The following is a 21569-nucleotide window of genomic DNA, read 5'->3' as shown; positions in this document are numbered from 1 at the left end:
TATGTAACATATTTCACAAAAATCAATAATAAGCGAGATATTCCGATTTATTTAATTCAGGCCCCCTTATAACCCTCCTTTTAAATAACGTATTTTGAATGTCATCTAGCCTAAAATCTAAGTTACAGCGAACTTAATTTATATTCCACTTTTCATATAAATCGGTTCAGCCATTATCGCGTGAAAAGGTAACAAACATCCAGACAGACAGACAGACAGACAAAAATTTGAAAAAAGCTATTTTCGGTTTCAGGGTGGTTAATTATATATGTTAGGACCAATTATTTTTGGAAAATCGAAACAATTTCGGCTACAGATTTATTATTGGTATAGATTATGTAAAAAAGTTATTCTAAGTTTTCTTACACCCTACGACCATGAACGCATCAACACGCGAAATAGTCCCCTGCTACCGTATCCAATGAGAATCGAGCACTGCAGTACTGTCAATATTTACCACAAACATTTCCTTCCGTACAGTCTACAACAAAAAAAAATAGACTAGTATTTCTTCTGGATCAAAAGTACACTGAAGATTCGTGTAAATAAAGACGTGTCTTTTCCCAGGACCTAAAGGGAGGAGACGAGGACAGTGACAAGGTTAGAGTAGTTTACGTGAAGGGATAGTTAAGTGATTGGAGGCGAGATTTCCCTCCCTCAACAATGCTACAACCCACTGATATGTTATTAAATGCTTATTGAAATACTTCAGTTTCTGAACTAAGCGTTTATTTGAACTTTCCTTGACTGGTGCACCATCAGTTGTAATTGATAATGTAATATGAATAAATCTAGTGGGAAAGTAACGTATCTATTATTCCAGTAAGCTTTGTACAAATTCTCCAACATTGTAAACAAAGACCGAAAAACTTCGTAATCCTTCTAGAAGTTATTATTCCTTCTTCGCATCGAAGTAGTGCACAAATACAAATAGCTGAGTGTTGTCTGTAACAACACATGATTCATCCACCACTAACATAATATTATGGTGTGACTTTCAGAGCTTCCTTCAGTTTAATTTGATTTTGTTGATCTTACACATGAATATTTCCTGTGTTCGAAGAACCTGGCACTGGCACACGTTGGATAATACCGATAATATCTTGTTTGCTTCTAAATAATTTGTTTGCAGCACCAATCACACACTCTTGTATTACATCTACGTCGTTAAAAGACTTCACATGTTTTTTTTTTTTTTTTTCCAGAATCCAAGATAGGCGTAGGAAGTATTGCTGTTGATGGATCAAAATATTTAATCGATTAACTGTTTGAATTTAATCGATTAATCGAGTTGAAACAATGTTTTAATATACTGTAATACATAATTATTGTTAAATTTAACTTGTGTTCGGCGATAAACTTAAGAATTAAATGTTGTACATATTGTATCGTTATATTACAAAACAACCATTTTAATTATTTACTAACATATTTATTATGAGGCTTATAATTTATTGTGTCAATTTCTCCAGGAATTTTTGAGACAAACATAAATAACAAAAAGTATGAAGACTCACCTAGTTAATACTGCTTCATCAATGATATTAAACATGTGAGTGCATTCACATGATCCGGATTAAGTACCGCTCTACGTTTAGTAACAATTTTTCATGCATCACTAAACACGAAAAAAACTTTTTTTCTGTCAAGCACTTCTCCAGTATCGTTCAATTTAAATCTAAACGTTTCACAGAGTTTACTCTCTCAAATTCTCATATGACATAATGGAGTTTACACTTTTCACAAACCACAGAAAACTGATTTTTTTTTTCTTTATCAAACTAAACACACAACCTTCATATACAAACTCAGTACAGAAACTGCAATTGCAAAAGCATAGCGGTCGAAACAGAAGACTGGCCCCTATTGTAATCGAATTACCAGATTTTACAAAGAGAAGAAAGTAGTTACGCTCTCACTTGCACATAGTGTAGACATGGCTATTTTATAAGGGATGAGGGAGACGAATCCCAGAAGAGTATATGCTAGGAAGATGGCTGACAACAAGGTGGAAGTTTTCTTGGAAAACCATAAAACTTAATGAGAGTTTCGCATTGTGTTTCAACTTTCAATAGAGGTAGACTAGGTCACTGTCCTCATATCTCCATCTCTTTCCGAACTGTTTGTGCAAAAATTTTCCCTACGCTACCTGGTTTACAGTTAGAAAATAACAGTACTATTATGCTTTTAAGTAAGCAATGTCGGATAGAGATATTGTCGAAATTTTTAGTATGAGTTTGTATTAACAAAATAATAATTAATATCAACTACAACCGATTAATTTTAATCTACTCGATTATTCGATTAAATATTTTTGATCCATTAACCTTACAACAGAAATTGATCGGTTAATCGATTAAATCCCACAACACTAGTAGGAAGATTTCAGAGCATATCTCTTATTCCGTTGACTGATAATATCTTTAGTTATGGAATACTTGGTAATCTACTGTAGATTTTCTAAGGCTGCTGCTAAATGATACTTTTTTTTTGCAAAGAATTTGTGCCTGGTGTCGTGGTCTTTTGTATAGGAACACTTGATTATTCCAACAGTTTATTGACAAATGAAATAGCCTGGTTCATCTACAGGTCCATTAGGTAACGCGAAGCAATATAAACCAATCCTTTCTGGTAATAACTGTCTGTTTTCACAATCGACCTCTCTTCTTTTGTCATCCATATTTTACACTACACACTAACTGCCACAAGTCATGAAGTAGTTATTGAAAAGATCGTCACAAAACTTGAGCATGTATTTAGAGCAGCGGTGACCAAAACTCGAATGGCAGTGATTACACAAGAGAGACAGTCTATGAAGTAAGGAGACGGGGGAGAGGTACTTGGCATGAAAACTACAACCAGTGGTGGTTCGTGCACTGACATTGAGTTCTTCATCAACCCGCCAATAAAAATCGCAAGCTTTGCTGTATCAGTAATGGCATTACTGTCATCAAGAACCAATAAAATATATATACAAATTTATTGCTTTTTTTTTTAATATTCCTCATGAACACAATCAGATATCTCCTGAATGTCCACACCTGTGGAGTAACGGTCAGCGAGTCTGGCCGCGAAACCAGGTGGCCCCGGTTCGATTCCCGGTCGGGGCAAGTTACCTGGTTTTCCGGGGTTTTCCCTCAACCCAATGTGAGTAAATGCTGGGTAACTTTCGGTGCTGGACACCGGCATTATCACCTTCATTTCATTCAGACGCTAAATAACCTAAGCTGTTGATAAAGCGTCGTAAAATAACCTACAAAAAAATCTCCTGAATTCTCTTCTGGATATTTAGTCGAGAAAGCACAGTTTTTCAAAATTAATTAACAACTTTCATTGGACAAATTATTTCAGCCACCGTGATCATTACGCTATTATAAAACTATCCTCCGTTGGAAGGTTTAAGAGAACGAACTATTCCATTCGCCACTAGATACGGGCTTCTTTACATTTTATGTCATCTTTCTCTTCATGACGATGATTTAAGGCTGATTTCAGTTCTTGGGGTTTAATAGCTCATTTCATTACTACACTAGCACGTAATATTCAATCAGTTTCTCTATATTATTATTATTATTATTATTATTATTATTATTATTATTATTATTATTATTATTACTGCTGCTACTGGTAGTGCTATTAGTATTGTTATTAGTATTACCATTATTATTATTATTATTATTATTATTGTTATTATTATTATTATTATTATTATTATTATTATTAAATCAATAACTAGTAAGTAACTGATAATACTCACCAAAAGATATAAAAAATTTAAAATGGAGTTATGGCGTACTCTACTGGGTGTTCAGTTCAAAATGTGTCTTGGCTCGCTGTATGCCGTCATGTGGCTAGCTGATGAGCCTAGAGAATTCAATCTTCCTACACTTCCGCAGCTCAGGTGTATAATCTAAGAGGCAGAGAAGTTGGCTAGCAAGTACGGCGTTCATTCTGAAGAGTACGTGCCGATACGTACGGTAACGCCGGTAGTGGCAGGAATGTGAACTGTTTGGAAATACGTAGTCGGGATATGGGGAGAGGGTTAAGAAGATTACTTACGTATTTGTTGACATTAACTTGGACGGTCAACATGGACACGGAGCATTTGATTTGTGTTGTGGAATGTTACCGTACACAGCCGATGATAACAAATACCCTGCGTACGACTTGCCGGCGCAAAACACAGTTCGAAAGAGGTTATGGTAGCACAAAGACCGTACAGACCGCCATCTGTTGCTACGACGTTCAAGTTATACCGTACACGTTCTCAAGTTCAGATTGAAGAACGCCTTGAATAATAGGCAACTTCTCTAACATATAAGCTGAAACTCGCTTCAAATCGGTGACCCAACAACAGTGATGTCATGACACACTTTGAAATGAACACCCAGTAGTAATTATTGTATCCTTCAAGGGAAGATGTAGACCTATATATTCAGGCACATATATAAGAATTATGGTAAAACTTGCTGATAAATAATAATAATAATAATATTTGTTATGCCTATGTATTCAGCGTAATGCCCTGTAATGTCGCTTCTATATACTACTACTAATTGAACCGTTGAGCAAAGCAACATATTACATTTTCTCCAACAGAACAGCGAATAAATTCCTCTTCCCATTCTGTACGAAACCTTCTGTTCCTGCTAGAGGCAGAGGGTTTGTAGAGCGACATGGTACCGACACTGCTTACCTTCAGTACTTGAGCGAGATAGAGAGCAATGTACAGGAAACTCCCCTTACTGGTATGAATGTCTTTGATTACACGATGTAATCACGATACCCAGTTTGGTCACCCGCTGATTTAGAGTAAAATAATGCATATTTATTTTGGCAACTTCTCCATATAAAAAAATAGCGTACTATAGGCGTTTTAGACGACCTTCAGCAGAACTGCAAGAACCAGTTCATGAAATGGGACGTAGATTAGAACTCTTTACACATAGAAGCGAAGTCCTGTCTAGCCAGAATCAGTTACTAACTACGCTAACAACACTGCTTACGTCATCAGAGCATAACAAATTACTAGACGAACACTTCTAATTATTTGGAACGTGAAGTATGACGTCACTTGTAACTTTTGAATGGTAACAAATAATGTATTTGTTAATAATATACAAGACTTGGATAATATTTTGTGAAGCAGAAAAATACAACTAATAGAAACAACAACAATACAATTGATTTGCTTACAAATCGATAATGTTAAATTAGAAAAATCATATTAAAGAAATTACCCTGAAACTGAATTGAGCATGTTTTGCTATTAGATCTATGCAAGAGATAGTAAATATCAATACCTTAAAAACAATATACTTTGCATATTTATACTGGGTAATGAGTTTTGGAATAATATTCTGGGGAAATTCTACAGATAGTAACAGTATATTCGTACTACAAAAAAGAGTAATTGAGGACCGTTTTTGCGAAACTTACTAACTGCAAAATTTGCAAACTTGAGATTCTGATGGATTCGTTAACATAAGGCAGGCCTCTACATGATGTTCAAAGCGTCTTAGTAAAATTGGGTATTTCTCTTCATTGTAGTGTGTCAAAGTGTGATCGTTTTTTCAAAACTTGCTTTCTGCTATAAGTGAGAGATACAGCAAAACTAGTCCACACCTGTGGAGTAACGGTCAGCGCGTCTGGCTGCGAAACCAGGTGGCCCGGGTTCGAATCCCGGTCGGGGCAAGTTACCTGGTTGAGGTTTTTTCCGGGGTTTTCCCTCAACCCATTACGAGCAAATGCTGGGTAACTTTCGGTGCTGGACCCCGGACTCATTTCACCGGCATTATCACCTTCATATCATTCAGACGCTGAATAACCTAGATGTTGATACAGCGTCGTAAAATAACCCAATAAAATAAAAAAAATAAATACAGCAAAACTTGCTTACTATAGTGTTTTGTCTCTCCTGTAAAAGTTAGTTTTTTCAGTTAGCAAGTTTTGCAAAAACGGTCCTCAATTAGAATAATAGTAGGTGTCAAATCTAGGGAATCGTGTAGGATCATTTTAAAAAACTGCAAGTGTTCATGTTTTGTCAGTATATTTGTTCATTTATAAACTTCCTCGTATGTAATCGTGAAAATTTCGTAACTAATTCAAGAGTTCATAACATAAATAAGCGTAAAAAATATTTTCTTACTTCATCGGCAAGTCTGTCGTGCTATCAAAGCTTCCCTATGGATATAAAAAATCAAACTCAAAACATAAGATTACTTAGGGGCAAATTAAATAAATACCTAATTTCTCACGCCTTATATTCTGTAAGTGAATGTAGGATAAAATTGCCTATTTCCGTGATACTTAATCCCGTGATACTTTTTTTAAAATTGAATGTCAGTCAAAGCTTTGCCGTTCGACCATAGCTCCAGACATCTTTCTCGAAAGAGTGCGTCTTTCGCTTATTTTTTAGATATCGGTGAACTTTCCTAGCAACGAAAAATAAATGAAGTTCAGACATGACAAAAAATCTGTTGTATTTTCGGGACAAAAACATTTAAGTCCACCATTTAAAAACAATCTATGGACGAGAGAGAACTGACAAGAATATTGGTAACCAAATAAAAACCCTATTAATTTCCTAAATTATCGTATAAAAATCAGTTTGAAATTAATACATATTCAATTTTTGTGGAAAGTTTTTTTTGTAACTCCTGTAAAATTTTCATTTCTGGATTTGACCGTTTTTGCACAGAGTCTTCAATTTCTGGACCACGCCATTTAATAATAATAATAATAATAATAATAATAATAATAATTTATTTAATCTGACAGGATTAAGGCCATAAGGCCTTCTCTTCCATCCTACCAGATAGCACATATAAATACAAAAAAGAAATACAAACACTGATGAAAATAATACAAATTAAGTTAAAGCCCTATAGAGGGTCAACAGAGTCAAAAGTACATTATAGTGCTCTCATCGAGCTAATACAACGAAAAGAAAGAAAACAGAGATAGCAATGATGATATTGATAACTGACAATAATAATAATAATAATAATAATAATAATAATAATAAATACATTACATATTAATTGTCAATTTTACAACAGCATAGTTACAATATTTACTATATTCATGGGTTAAACCGAAGTTGCGCAACCTGACATGTGATCAACAAACAATTCCACGAACTAGAATGTGATTTTTTAAATTTAAATTTGAATTTTGATATTGTCCGACAGTCTCTGACGTGGTCAGGGAGAGAATTCCAGAGGCGTGGAATAGATATGCTGAAAGGTGATGAGTAGAAGGATGTTCTGTGCAGAGGAATAGAGAGAAGGTACATGTTCCGGGTTCGAAGTAGGGAAAGGTAAACAAAACGAGATGCTAGATAAGAGGGTGTGGAGGTGTGGATGATTTTAAATAGTAATAAGAGAGAGTTGAAGAATATTCTTACTCATCTTACTCACTGTTTAAATTTTGAACATTTTTCTGTAATTAAAATGTTCCTCGCAGAGTAATATTTGTCAGAATGAGTTGAAACTTGATATGTTGTAATATGTACAGAAACGAAATTCATATTGGGTTTTTATATACGGTGGATTTTATATGACTTTTGACCTTCTAATTATGTAACTTAAATAATATTTATCTTTAAACCATAAAAATTAAAGATTCAGCCATTTTATTTGCTGCAGTGTTCACCACACAAAAATCCATTATGATTTTAGTTTCTACATATCTGTGATGTTAAAAAAATATCAAGTTGATCGGGTGAAACTACAGTGTGCTCATAAATTCCCAATACATTTTGGGGATAACGTAGTCCAATTACAACGAAATTTTATATGTAGTATCTACTACAAAGTCAGTGTTCCACGTGACCTCCATCAATCTCAAAACACGTTTCTCAACGACGCACCGTTGCCTGGAAAACATTCACCAACATATCCTCTGTAATCATTGCACTGGCCTGGCGTATTCGTTCTTTCAGCACTTGCAGATTAGGAACCTTGGTTCGGTACACCTGTTGATTGATGAACCCCCAAGCGAAAAAGTCCAGAGGTGTGAGGTCTGGTGAACGCGGTGCCCACATACGAGGAGATGCTCTTCCAATCCACCCTGTTGGGAAACATGTCGTTGAGATACGCACGTACTGTCAGAGCAAAGTGTGGTGGTGCTCCATCTTGCTGCAACACCTCTGTATCAATGATACCATCTTGCAGTAACTGTGGGTGTAAGAAAAGTTGCAACATATCAAGATAAATGTCTCCCGTGATTGTTTGCTCGGCGAACTTGTATGGACCGTAAACTTTTCGTTTAGTCAAGCCAAGCCAAACATTCACTTTCGGTGAATGCCTTTCCCATTCCATGGTATCATTGGGCATCTCGTCCGCCCATATGCGACAATTGTGTCGATGAACACGTCCACAAACTTGAAACGTGGCTTCGTCGGTGAATAAGATGTGAGCCATTAAGTTTCCCCGGTCTGCAGCTTCACAGAGGTCATAACACATTGCTCGTCGTGCTGCATAATCTTCTGCACCACTTGGATATGATATGCTCGTTTTTTCAGAGTAAAACGAAGCATCTTCCAGACTGATGATAGTGGTATCCCCAGCTCTCGACTCAAACGGCGAGTGGACGCCTGTGGACTACGCTCAATCGCGTTCTGGATAGCCTCCACGCTTTCGACGGATATTGATGGTCGTCCTGTACGTGGCTCATCCCTGACAGATTCACGAAAATCTGGATGTTACCTCGTTTGGAGCCGGTTTCCTGAACTTTCTTTCGAAACGGTTTCGAACTTCTTCGTAAGACTGGCCTCTTAAACGAGTAGCAACAATCTCTATCCGCTCTTCAATGGTGTACATGATGTGTATCTTTCCAATACCTATAACAGAAATATGATATGTAAGCGATTTCTTTAAAATGTACTGGGACTTTATAGACACACTGTATTGTGCAAGGAACTTATGAAGAGAAATTATTATTGATTTAATAATGTAATTTGCAATATCTTGAGAATAAAGTGATCCACACTATAGAAACTTGGTACGGTGTACTGTGAGTACGATAAAGTGTGTTCTCGAAACATAATAAAAATCGGTTGGAAAATGTAGAGGTTGAAAAATTGAGTCATATCTTCCCTTACTTCTTCTTCTTCTTCTTCTTTTTTTTTTTTTTTTTTTTTTTTTTCGGAAATCCGAAACGCTGTAGAATCAAATTATATTTTCCTTCCTGTTTTTTTTTTTTTTAATTTCGTAATTACATAATATTATCATCACCATTAAGTCGATGGCAAATGGCCTGTTCGTGTGTAATTTCAAGATCCTCTTGATCTTTGATCGTTTCCTCGCTCGTCAGCATGTTATCGACTTCTTAGTAAATATTGATAAGCCATAGTGGGAGGCGATGTTTGTGCCATCCTGTCTACAATTTTCACTTTTTATTATTTTCATCTCGCTTTAAGTATCGGAAACGTTTAAATTTTCATTCGTCGTACTCGGTGGCGTAGTGGTTACCACGCTAGTCGCTTGATCCGTAGTTCGCGGTTCGACTTCGGCCGAGGGCGATTAATTTGAAGGGTGATAAAATTCTTAGCACGATTTCCTTCGAGAGGGAAGTAACGCTGTGATGCCGTGTTGTATATCCACGGCATTTAAAGGAGCCCTATCTCTGTTAGAGGTGACGAAGAACAATTTTTGTGCCATTTCTCTCATACGTTCAATTTTCACGCTGAGTAATCTCTCCAGTTGAAAACGTCTTTAAATAAACTACTACTACTACTACTACTACTACTACTACTACTACCTCTATTACTACTACTACCTCTATTACTAGTACTACTATTACTATTACTACTACCTCTATTACTACTACTACTGCTATTACTACCTCTTACTACTACTGCTACTACTACCTCTACTACTACTGCTACTACTACTGCTACTACTACCTCTACTACTACTACTACTACTACTACTGCTACTACTACCTCTACTACTACTACTGCTACTACCTCTTCTACTACTACTACTACCTCTATTATTATTATTATTATTATTATTATTATTACTACTATCACCTCTATTACTGCTACTACTACTACTACTGCTACTGCTATTACTACTGCTTCTACTACTATTACTATTACTACTACCACTACTAATACTGCTTCTACTTCTGCTACTAGCCTACTACTACCACCATCACCACCACCACCACCACCACCACCACCACCACCACTCCTACAACTACATGAACTGCATTATTTCTTTTCCTAGCAGACCTGGCTACATGCAACTATTGTTATTGTTATTAATGTTTACCATTTTAAGTGGGTTATTTTACGACGCTGAATCAACATATCAGGACCTGTTTACCATTATCAATGAACTTGATGCCAGGGAAGGTCTGTCTCACAGTAGATGGATGGAACAGTGAAAATCGGAACGGGGTGTTACAGTCTAACCCGAAAAGTCAGAAAAATAGTTTCCTTATATTTAGTACCGGTACTGTATTTAGTAACAAGTAAACTAGAGACATAAATCAGGTGGAGACAACATGTTTCCGCAACTGTCACGTAATGTCACAGCGTTATCAGTGCTGAGTTGATTACATAAGCTATGGTTTATTTATTACAGTAATTGATAAACTGCGTCCTCGGCATATTAGCGGGCTGTAATTGAGGAGGCCGCATACAAGCTGTAGGCGTCAGCCGTGAAATTCTGTAGAGTGACACCGTAGAAAATTATGTAACTTTTCAGCTTATTTTTATCATGCGAATAAAAGAACAACATGGCGTCCGGCCAGACCTTTCAGTCTTCGAAACAGTTGCCGCTGTTACAATGTCTGAAACAAAATGGACACGCATTATCATGTAAATAGGAATACTGTATAATTCATCCATTGCATAAAGTTGAAAAGGCTTGGTCATGAATAGAATCGCTTTGCTCCTTGGGTTTCAGCCAACGTCGAAATATCGAATAAGGACTTTTAACTCTGATTCATGAATTGTTCGCTGAAATGCTACTGGCTTGATATGATTCAAACATGAAAGTAAGTCTCTTTGGTTGAGTTATTTCAGAATTTTTTTTATAAATGTCATTTTTCACGTTTTTGTTGGCTTGTAATCTGCCATTTTAATAACTTGCTGAGAATTAGTTGTCGTTGTTTTCTTTCTCTGTGGAAATACAAGCGCCCCTAGTATAATGGCAGTTGACATTGGACATAAACGTCAACATATATGCCTAACTTGGAGTAAGGCCACAAAGAGAAACATCGAAGGAGGAGAATTCGATCCGGTGCTGTGAATTGAATTCGGCGTAGCTCAGTGGTCAGAGCGCTTGGTATGTAGAACCAAGGACCCGGGTTCGATCCCCGGCGCCGGAGCGAATTTTTCTCCTCAAATATTGTCAATATTACAGATATTATTCTATAGGACAAATTAATAAATCCATAATATTAAATAGGCTGGTTTTAAAACTATAATAAAAATCTTTTATCGGACATCCAGTATAGATAGATTGGAATTTTTGACACACAGGTATTGTACATTTGTTTTTTCTGATGCTACTCAAGTTGCTATTTGTTTTTTTTTTTTTTTTTCGATTGCGTGTTAACATCGACTGTATACAACACTGGATGTTCTACACTACATAGAAATTGTTATCAGTGTTTTTTTTTTCTGGCGGAATGCTCTGGAGTGGCCTAGACCTTGAAAGTCTTAGTTGGACGATGAGAAGGTTAAAATCGACAAAATTCCCGTGCAGTGAACAGTAATCATCTCCCCTTTCGCTATAAAATATTCTACACAGATTTCCACCACGTTTTTCTCCAAAAAAAGCACTAGTTATTATTATTATTATTATTATTATTATTATTATTATTATTATTATTATTATTATTATTATTATTATTATTATTATTACTTACTTACTTACTTACTTACTTACTGGCTTTTAAGGAACCCGGAGGTTCATTGCAGCCCTCACATAAGCCCGCCATCGGTCCCTATCCTGTGCAAGATTAATCCAGTCTCTATCAACATATCCCACCTCCCTCAAATCAATTTTAATATTATCTTCCCATCTACGTCTCGGCCTCCCCAAAGGTCTTTTTCCCTCCGGCCTCCCAACTAACACTCTATATGCATTTCTGGATTCGCTCATACGTGCTACATGCCCTGCCCATCTCAAACGTCGGGATTTAATGTTCCTAATTATGTCAGGTGAAGAATACAATGCGTGCAGTTCTGTGTTGTGTAACTTTCTCCATTCTCCTGTAACTTCATCCCTCTTAGCCCCAATATTTTCCTAAGCACCTTATTCTCAAACACCCTTAACCTATGTTCCTCTCTCAAAGTGAGAGTCCAAGTTTCACAACCATAAAGAACAATCGGTAATATAACTGTTCTATAAATTCTAACTTTCAGATTTTTTGACAACAGACTGGATGATAAAAGCTTCTCAACCGAATAATAACAGGCATTTCCCATATTTATTCTGTGTTTAATTTCCTCCCGAGTATCATTTATATTTGTTACTGTATTATTATTATTATTATTATTATTATTATTATTATTATTATTATTATTATTATTATTATTATTATTATTATTATTATAAACAAATATGTGTGTTGCGATATTGTGGGCGTTCAGTAAGTGTATCGTCAATCGTAAAACGTTGGGAACCACTGGAATAACTGATTGAAATAAAAATAATGAAATTGAAGTTCACAAACAATCAAATGTATTTATTAAATATTTTGGGAGCTCATTAAATGTTATGTTTGTTTAATTTATTATTGAACTAGGCCTACACTACAAAAACTAAAGAGGCATAATAACTTCGTTGCTACGGTGCTTCAACTGTTATTTTTCCGGCTTCGTGGTTACAATGAGACAGTTGAGAAATGGTCCCTTCAATCAGCGCTATGAATTGTTGTTCTCGGAACAGCGTTGGCTTTCAACATCAAGCTTTGAGCGACTGCGTTGTATTTTCTCGACACCTCATTCTTCTGTCTGGGATTGGAAGAGCGAATGTAGTTCTCTATCTGAATTCTGAACGTTAACTGAAAGCAGAAAAAAAATTCAAATATTAGAAATGAGCTCTGTTTTTAGAAAATTTTGCAGGTGACATACTTTTAATTATGAAAGAAATTGAAGTGCCAGAAATCCAAATTGTATTTAAATTAATACAATATATAATTGAAAACCGAAGCAAATGGGCACAAAGCAGGATGTTTTAAAATGACTATTACAGCCTTACTACGTCATACTGCTTTTGACCAATAAAACGGTACGAAAAGACGTATTTCAACCAATCATGGCTGCTTATCGCACAATTTTACCACGTCCCTAGCATTTGTTTAATTTTACCGCGTCCCTAGATTTGTTTAATTTTATCGCGTCACTAGCATTTGTTTCTTTGTTTGCCAACATTTGAAACTGCGCTGGTCTGGACGTCAAAAAAAATATATATGTATATAAAATTACAAACCACGCCAGTCGATGCACAGCAGTTTCAAATATGACTCGCATTGGCATTCAAGAACAAGAATTAATAAAAATCACTGATCATACCTATGCATCTTCTGAAATCCGATTTACAAATAAATGAAGAGCACCATTCGGAAATCCTGAATAAGTTGAATACACCATGTAGGCCTAAATCAACGAGTTCCACTTCTATTACGCACACGTCCAATATAACATCAATTGAACCACCAACCACATTCAAATTTGAAAATTGTACATTCAATAATTATTCCTTTTAAAATTATTCATATTTATTTTTTATGTCATCGTCGTTAATTAAAACTTTTCTAACACTTGTGTATATTAGTTAGGTTATGTTATAGCTTCTGCTATATGATATTATGGATAGTCACGTATCAGAGATTGTTTAATATTAAGATTTATTGAAAATCATCTGTCAAGTGACGTTGATTACTGGGATTCGGATAATTGAAGTGGAATATTGCATTTTAATAAAAATGAAACTGAATCAACAAAGCCTTCTTGACTAGTAACATTGCCATCGTGTATAATAGATCGAGAACTTCTCGACGAGAAGGCATTGCTCACTACTGCCATCTAGCATGCATCTAGCGTAATATTTGTAATGTTGAGATGGTACAATAATACATTTGAAGACAGTTGTATTTTCATAAGTCAATTAATATTTTATTGTATTGGAGTACTTCGTTACTTCTAATCTTTATATACTTTCTTCTAATCGTGTAATAGTCAATTAAATCCCACTCGAGTTTTGATTTTCTCTAGATAAATCAAAACGTCTAGTGAGATTACTGTTGATAATCTACGCGGACAATATTAAGAAGTTCTGTGCTAATGAAATATTGTACACGAAATTGTGTATTTCTTTGACATCCCCAAAAATTATAGGCCTGCAGGTCTGAAGAAGAACTTTGAAGATGGTAACAGTACTTAGTTTCACCAACTTCAGATGTTTTCATAACTGTCAAATGTTTAATGATTGTAAATAAGTTTATTTTTAGCTCGCCAGCATTTGTAACCTTCGACATTTGTCAAATCAATGACCATGTGTGAAGATAGAATTTCGATCCGTCAGTTGAAGTGACATTTGTCATAAGTAATTGAAGATTTTCACAGCTGGTTATCTTGGGTGTAATATGATATGAATCTTAATATCTAGTAATTACTAAGACGGCATTTAGTCTCTGATACTTAATTTTGCCTGTAGAATGTTTAGAATATACGACTTGAATATTTTGTATGGGGAAGGAATGATAGCTATTTTGTTAAATGATAGAAAACGTGCAATAAAATATATAAATTCAGAATTCATTTCAAACTATAAAGCGTTATATTTTATTTATCAAAGCTTCCTCAAATTAGAGACTGCCATTAGACAAAGCATACAAAACAATACAAGAACAAATAGAAGATGAGAGCTAAAAGAGTAAGAAAAAAGGAAAAACAAATACACAAACAAACAATGGCAGTTTACAGAAGAAAAAAAAATTCAAGTAAAGAATCAATGAAAGCTAAGAATGAAAAAGAAAAATGATAATGGTGCGTCAATTTTTTCCATACACTGGTTCCGTAAAAGTTTGACTGACTCTCTAATTATGAGGAGGGCCAGTTCATTCAGAAAAGATTTGTGCAGTCCTAGGGTCTTACAGAATTGAGAAGAGAAGTTGGGTATCGTTCCTCTTGCTCCAAACATCAATCCCGTAACACTGATATCGTGAAGTTGGTATTTATCTTTATAATACGGGATGTATTTTAGTTTTCTAAGGGCATCGGCCAATTTAGTTCTAATTGCATGGTGCCTATGTACACGCAATGTTTCGCCATAAGGGCAGGCTCCCAGGACATGTCCAATATATAATATATAATATTTGAGGCAGAAAAAAAAAACATTAATGTGTTGGGAAGAAAAACTGGAGTATGATTTTTACAAAACATTGTGAATATATCCGCAGGTCTCTTGTTCAATAAACAGCATTCTTTCTGCGGTACTGTGCATAACATTTTGCAGGCAGTGTCTTTGAATATTCCCAATTTCTTACGAAATAGTATCTTTCGGTTGTTGTTACGAAAACCCGTTTTTTAAAGTAACTAGGGAACCAAAAGTCGGCCGGATTGAGATCTGGAGATCATGAAGGCCATATTCGAGGAAAGTGCCTACTGATGACACGATCGCCAAAGATATGTACCTCATTAATTGTTTTGCAGAAATCTAACTTTTATTAAGATTATGTTTTCTAGGTCGTGATTTCTCAGTGTAGGGGTGAGGAAGTTTTGTAACATACTGTAGCAGCATTACCCGTTTACTGTGACAGTCTCTATTATTCCATTGTTTTATTCGAAGAAATAAGGAGCAATGATGAATTTCGAAGTGAAGCCACACTACATAGTGACTTTCAGACCATGAAGACCTAGTTGAATTAAAATCTAGGGTCATCAGATCTAGCTCTGTTTTATATTATTTTTTAGTTGATTATTTAACGATGCTGTACCAATTACATGGTTATTTAGCGCCGATGAGATTGGTGATAGATGGTATTTGGGGAAACGAGGCCGAGGACTCGCCATAGATTGCTTGACTTTCGCCTCGTGGCTGGGGAAAACGTCTGAAAAAAACTAGGTAATCAGCCCGAGAGGGAATCGAACCCGCGCCCGACCGCAACTCTGAATCTGCAGGCAAGCGCTCAACCGACTGAGCTACGCCTGTGGCTGTTATTTGTGTTAAGCCCATCATTAAGAAAGAAGGGTGCTTCGTCTGTCCAGAAAACTTTGTCCAGATGATTATTAAGTTGAATCTCTGCTAGTACAGGGACATCATTTTATTTTTACTAACATTTTTAATATTAACCTGTCTATACCTTTAGAGAGCCGAAAACACCGCTCGCTATCCCCTTCCACAACTGGAGTTCGATGATACTGGCGTAAAACGCACACATCACTTTACTAGGTATAGGAGGGAAGAAAAGTAGTTCGTCCATTTACGTAAACTAGGAAATATCGCAATTTTGAGTTCGATAATTTTCATTAGGTTTTTATTTAATCAAAATGCAGTACTGTATTAAGAATAAGTATTTTTACTCACGAACTGAGTTATCCATGCGAACGTATTCATTATGCAGTGTATATTATACTGTATACAGCACATTAGCGTACAATATAGAGAATGAAGTTCAATTGAAAAATAATCATAATATGGATATTTAAACAAATTTTTGAAAATGGTGGCCGTTCATTTCGACACAGGCTTCAGTTCTAATGTGCATATTATCGCACTATAGACTATTGTACCTAATTTTAATTGCCAGTTTCGTCCTTCGTACTAATCCCAATTTCAGTTTGGTTGATAGGCTTTCCCCTCTGCTCACACTCTCTACCATCCGTGAAGGGGAAGATGATACTGTCTATCTTACTAACGTTCGACTAATTGACTTTGAACATAGTGAAAATTCTTATTATTGAAAATGTTTACCGGTAACCTATATTTCGAAAATCTACACTAAGCGTTTGTATTTCATTTTATTGTTGTTTATAGCAACTGGCACATTAAAAAGCTACCGACAGCAGAAGATAAATGTTTTCTTCACCGCTAGTTGCTACTCTACAGCATACACAACGGGACAATCTGCACTCTGTCACTCCTCCCTGACTTCATAATACAAACTAGCATCCCTTTATTTAATTACTTATTAGTTGAAAATATTGTAAAAACAAGACTGAAATATACTGAAACATGTAATTGTCAAACATCTGTGTCATTGTATTTTATATCCATTTATGTACTTTATTTAATATTTCATTTTCTTGTGTGTACAACTTGGGGTGTGCAGGTATAAGAGGTAACAGCTACCGGTCTGTTATAGTGACGGACTCAGGGCAAGTAGAAGGGGAAAGAAATGCCTTCGCATCCTCTCAACTTGTATGAAATGTAGTTTAGTAACTCATGTTGAAATAATTCTGTACCTACTCTATAAAAGAGTACCTTACGTACTGTAAATTCAATCTTCACTTCTGCCCGACCTGCACAGATAAAATTACTCAGACATACTATCTACTGTCCGTCCAAGTGGTTATGCCGCAGGATCGTAGAAAGGGAGGAAATCACGTGACAGTTAATTACTTAACGAGGCCCTTTTATTTAAGTTATTTTAAACAGTTGTATAATATTACGTAGACGTCCAATTCCTAACAGAAATTAATGTTTTCAGAAAAGAGCTAAGACAGCCCAGCTTTTACAGAGGGGGGTGCAGAAGCAGGTGGGGGAAATCGGGATGCGACGTAGGCAAACGTACAGTACCTGTGCGAAAATATGGTTCAATATTGAAAGCTCTTTCGTCACTGGAAAACGCGAACATATTTCTGGAACGTACTATACTCACTAACTCAGTGCTGTTTACTATATGCAGCCTTGATTCTGGCTGAGGACAGTTGGAACTTCATTAGTAGAAGGGGTGGGAGTGAAGTACATTAAAAAACTCAGGTACAATAAAAATTGAAGTAAAAATAAAATGATGTCCCTGTACAATTGAAGCAAACTCATGTCTTTCCTGCTTGTCACTTTCATTATCAGCATTGGTTTTAGTGTATATGGCACAGACTTAAACGTTTTCTTAGAATTCTCTGTCATAACTCATTTGAAGGTGCCTGGGCACCTGATTAACGCTACTAATTCGTTAATAATTATTTCTGTTTATTCCATACTTGCCTGAAGCACCTTAGCAGCACTGATATCATTGATCTTTGGTCTTCCAGATTTCTTATCAGCAACAACCGGATTCCTCAAACCTTCTGATTAAATGTCCGTACTTACGAATGGGAGGGACATGGGCCTTCTTTTAAATTGATAAGTTTTCTGAATTTTATCAGACCTTGAGAAAGACTCCTATTGCTTTCATATTAGCATTGGATTAGCTATATTCCAATAGGCTACTCTTATTTAATGATAGAACTATAGCTTGAAACTTCAACATTCTTAAGCAGTACACAGAAGCCAACCAAAGGAGGTGAATGCGAAAAAAAATCCATTTAGCGCCTATACTATTCCGTACAACAACGTATTTATTTAATGGCAGCCAATAAAATACGATTTTTACCAAAGAAAGACAAAAGTAAAAAATTTTCAGGAGCTGGGCCCTTTATTTTCATGAGCCACCATATTTTGCCCACACATTCAATGAGAAAACCATTCGAGTTAAGATAAAAATACATTTACTGAAACATATTAAACAATATTAAATATGTATGATTTGAGGCTTTCTCGGCGTTGGTTCGCTAATATGTTTTCGCGGGATATCAGCCGAGTTAAGATTTTGGAATGCTCCAAGCTTTCGACTGCTATCTCTGCAGCCATCTTCAGGGAAGAAGATGGCTGCAGAGATAGCAGTCGAAAGCTTGGAGCATTCCAAAATCTTAACTCGGCTGATATCCCGCGAAAACATATTAGCGAATATTAAATATCTACGCAATGCAAACACAACTCTCAGAGACGCTATGAAACTGTGTAGGGCAGTATCTTAAGATGCGCAAAAAAGTAACAATATTAATCTAAAAAGAACATTCTTCCTACAACAGTTTTTGTTAAAGAAATCGAAGTCCAAGGTCGACCTGGTTGGCGAGTTGGTATAGCGCTGGCCTTCTATGCCTAAGGTTGCGGGTTCGATCCCGGGCCAGGTCGATGGCATTTAAGTATGCTTAAATGCGACAGGCTCATGTCAGTAGATTTACTGGCATGTAAAAGAACTTCTGCGGGACAAAATTCCGGCACATCCGGCGACGCTGATTTAACCTCGGCAGTTGCGAGCGTCGTTAAATAAAACATAACATTTAACATTCGAAGTAAAAAAAAAATTGAACTCAACAAACAATTCAGAGCCACCAGCGTGGCTCAGTCGATTAAGGCGCTTGCCTACCGGTGGGTCATTCCACAGTAAGCGGTCCTGTGACTAGCACTGTATTTTATTGTTGTTTACTCAGTAAATAATAATATTGCATTGAGCTAATGTGAAATTAGGAACAGATTTTGAGCTGGTTAAAACTAAAAAAACAGGACATGAATATATTTATTAGTTTTAGATTCATAACATTCTGAATGTCCTGTGACTAACACAACTTACTGTGGATTGACCCCGGTCTGAAGTTGCGCTCTGGCGCGGGTTCGATACCCACTTGGGTTTGATTACCTGCTTGGTTTTTTTCCGAGGTTTTCCCCAACCGTAAGGTTAATGCCAGGTAATCTATTGTGAATCCTCGGCCTCATCTCGCCAAATACCATCTCGCTATCACCGATCTCATCGAAGCTAAATAACCTAGTAGTTGATACAGCGTCGTTAAATAACTAGCTAAGAAAACAATTCAGGCACAAAAAAAATAGTTGTTTGGCGCCGGGAATTTGTAGACCATTGATTTTTATAATAAGTAAAACGTATCTAGATCCCTTGGATTACGTTTGGAATTAACAAATATACAAACATAAATTTCAGCTTTACGTTACATGCTCTAAACATTTTCAAATGAAAACTTTCCCTTTTTTCTGATAAAATACATTTTCTTTCTTCTTTTCTAATGAAGTGCTCATTGCCAAATTCTTCTATTAGAGGACTAATCTCCAAGCTCCTAGTTTTGTTTTGTTTTCGTATGTTCACTGAACAGCAGATCTGAACCAAGTAGTGTTGGACGCGTCAAGCTATACTCCATACATACCTATAGTCCCGACGCTGTTATTTCCGGCGTCACTCCGCCTCTTTGCTTACGTCTTAGAAAGTGAAGGCTCTATAAAGTCTAGTTAGGGAGTATCGTTCGCCATTTTTGTTCTTACGTTGCCGAGCTACCATACAAGGAATCTATTTGCCACACCATTAAACATTATCATGTCGTAGCATCCTATGATAATAAATCAAACGCACTGTAATTCAGCAAATAATTGAGCGGCAAATAACGTCTTCGTGTGCTTTCTGCGAACGCCAACGAAAGAGCTAAAATGGCGGGCGATTATATTAACTATTTATCGAGCCTTAAGAAATGAATCAGCGAATCACAAGACGCACACGTTTAAATGTAGCCGACCTGCAACGCGATTGGCTGCCGGAAATTAGAGCGACGGGACTATAGCAGTTGCAGGTTGCTTGGAAGCTTTAGGTAACCAAACTCAGGACTCTAAGTCATAAGAGACACGATCCTCCCCCCAACCCGTATGATACGGAACGTTTGATAAGTTTATGAATTGGAGGTGACAGATTACCGCAGTTCTCACAGATAGAGCGTATTCCGAATCTCACCGGTGAGCAATCCGATGGCATCACGGTGTTCCGAATTCCACCGATGACGTCATTGAAGCTCCACCGGTGTCACACCGGTGCCATCAGCTTGCAGAGGTGGTGGCAATCTCCATCAGCCGCCATCAGTGAATCTGATTGGTTCTTGTATAGGGCGGGAATTAGCAGACGAATGACATCGTGCACTGTTGTGTCATGGCGGTGTGTTCTGCTGTATTGTTTGTAATGAGCACAACGTAAAAACAATATGTTAATGGCTTATGAGCGAATATGTCAACGGACCAGTTATTACTACCGGTTCAAGAAATAAGTTGTTTATGATGTCTTTTCTTTGAACGAGATGGCAGTACGGAAATTTCGCAAAATTTTGCTAGCGTAGCACAGACAACTTATACATTCGCCATGACAGCCATCGATCCTTCCACCAGTTTTGTTCCTTATTTCGCTGCAACGTGACGTTATTGATGCCACCGGACCGGTGAGATTCGGAATACGCTGATATCCTCCACGGACGCCTTCTTCGTCATAAATCTAATAGAATCTGTCCCGATTGTATTCGGTCAGCTGACTGATGTCTTATGGTTGAGCTCCTGACTATATAGAGCTGTGAAAGTGAACTGCGACGGGCCTCACGCGGCGCGCTGACCTCGTAATGAGAACCTTCGGATTAAGTGAAGGTAATTACCCAGGCAGGCGGCACAGACGGCAGCTGACAGGTGTGAACGCAGCACCGCTACCGAGAGAGAAAGCTGTGCATCCAGCGAAAGTGATAAGTCACAAGCTGAACGCGTGATTTCAAGACAGGAAGGGATAAGCGGAAATCATAA

General features: G+C 36.7%; 1 protein-coding gene and 1 non-coding gene across 3 annotated transcripts in view; both read left to right on the top strand.

Annotated features, from left to right (window-relative positions):
* The window catches only part of LOC138698578 (uncharacterized), a 215211-nt gene that overhangs the window by 76868 nt on the left and 116774 nt on the right, over window positions 1–21569 (top strand). The window lies entirely within an intron of this gene.
* TRNAY-GUA (transfer RNA tyrosine (anticodon GUA)) lies at window positions 11274–11346 on the top strand. The gene has a single exon. It is a non-coding gene; the product is annotated as a tRNA-Tyr (tRNA).

This window comes from Periplaneta americana, chromosome 4 (genome assembly GCF_040183065.1).
Source record: "Periplaneta americana isolate PAMFEO1 chromosome 4, P.americana_PAMFEO1_priV1, whole genome shotgun sequence".
In the NCBI taxonomy this organism is placed as follows: Eukaryota; Metazoa; Arthropoda; class Insecta; order Blattodea; family Blattidae; genus Periplaneta; species Periplaneta americana.
Note: the sequence above shows the minus strand (reverse complement) of the source record. Positions and strands in the feature narration are given on the sequence as shown.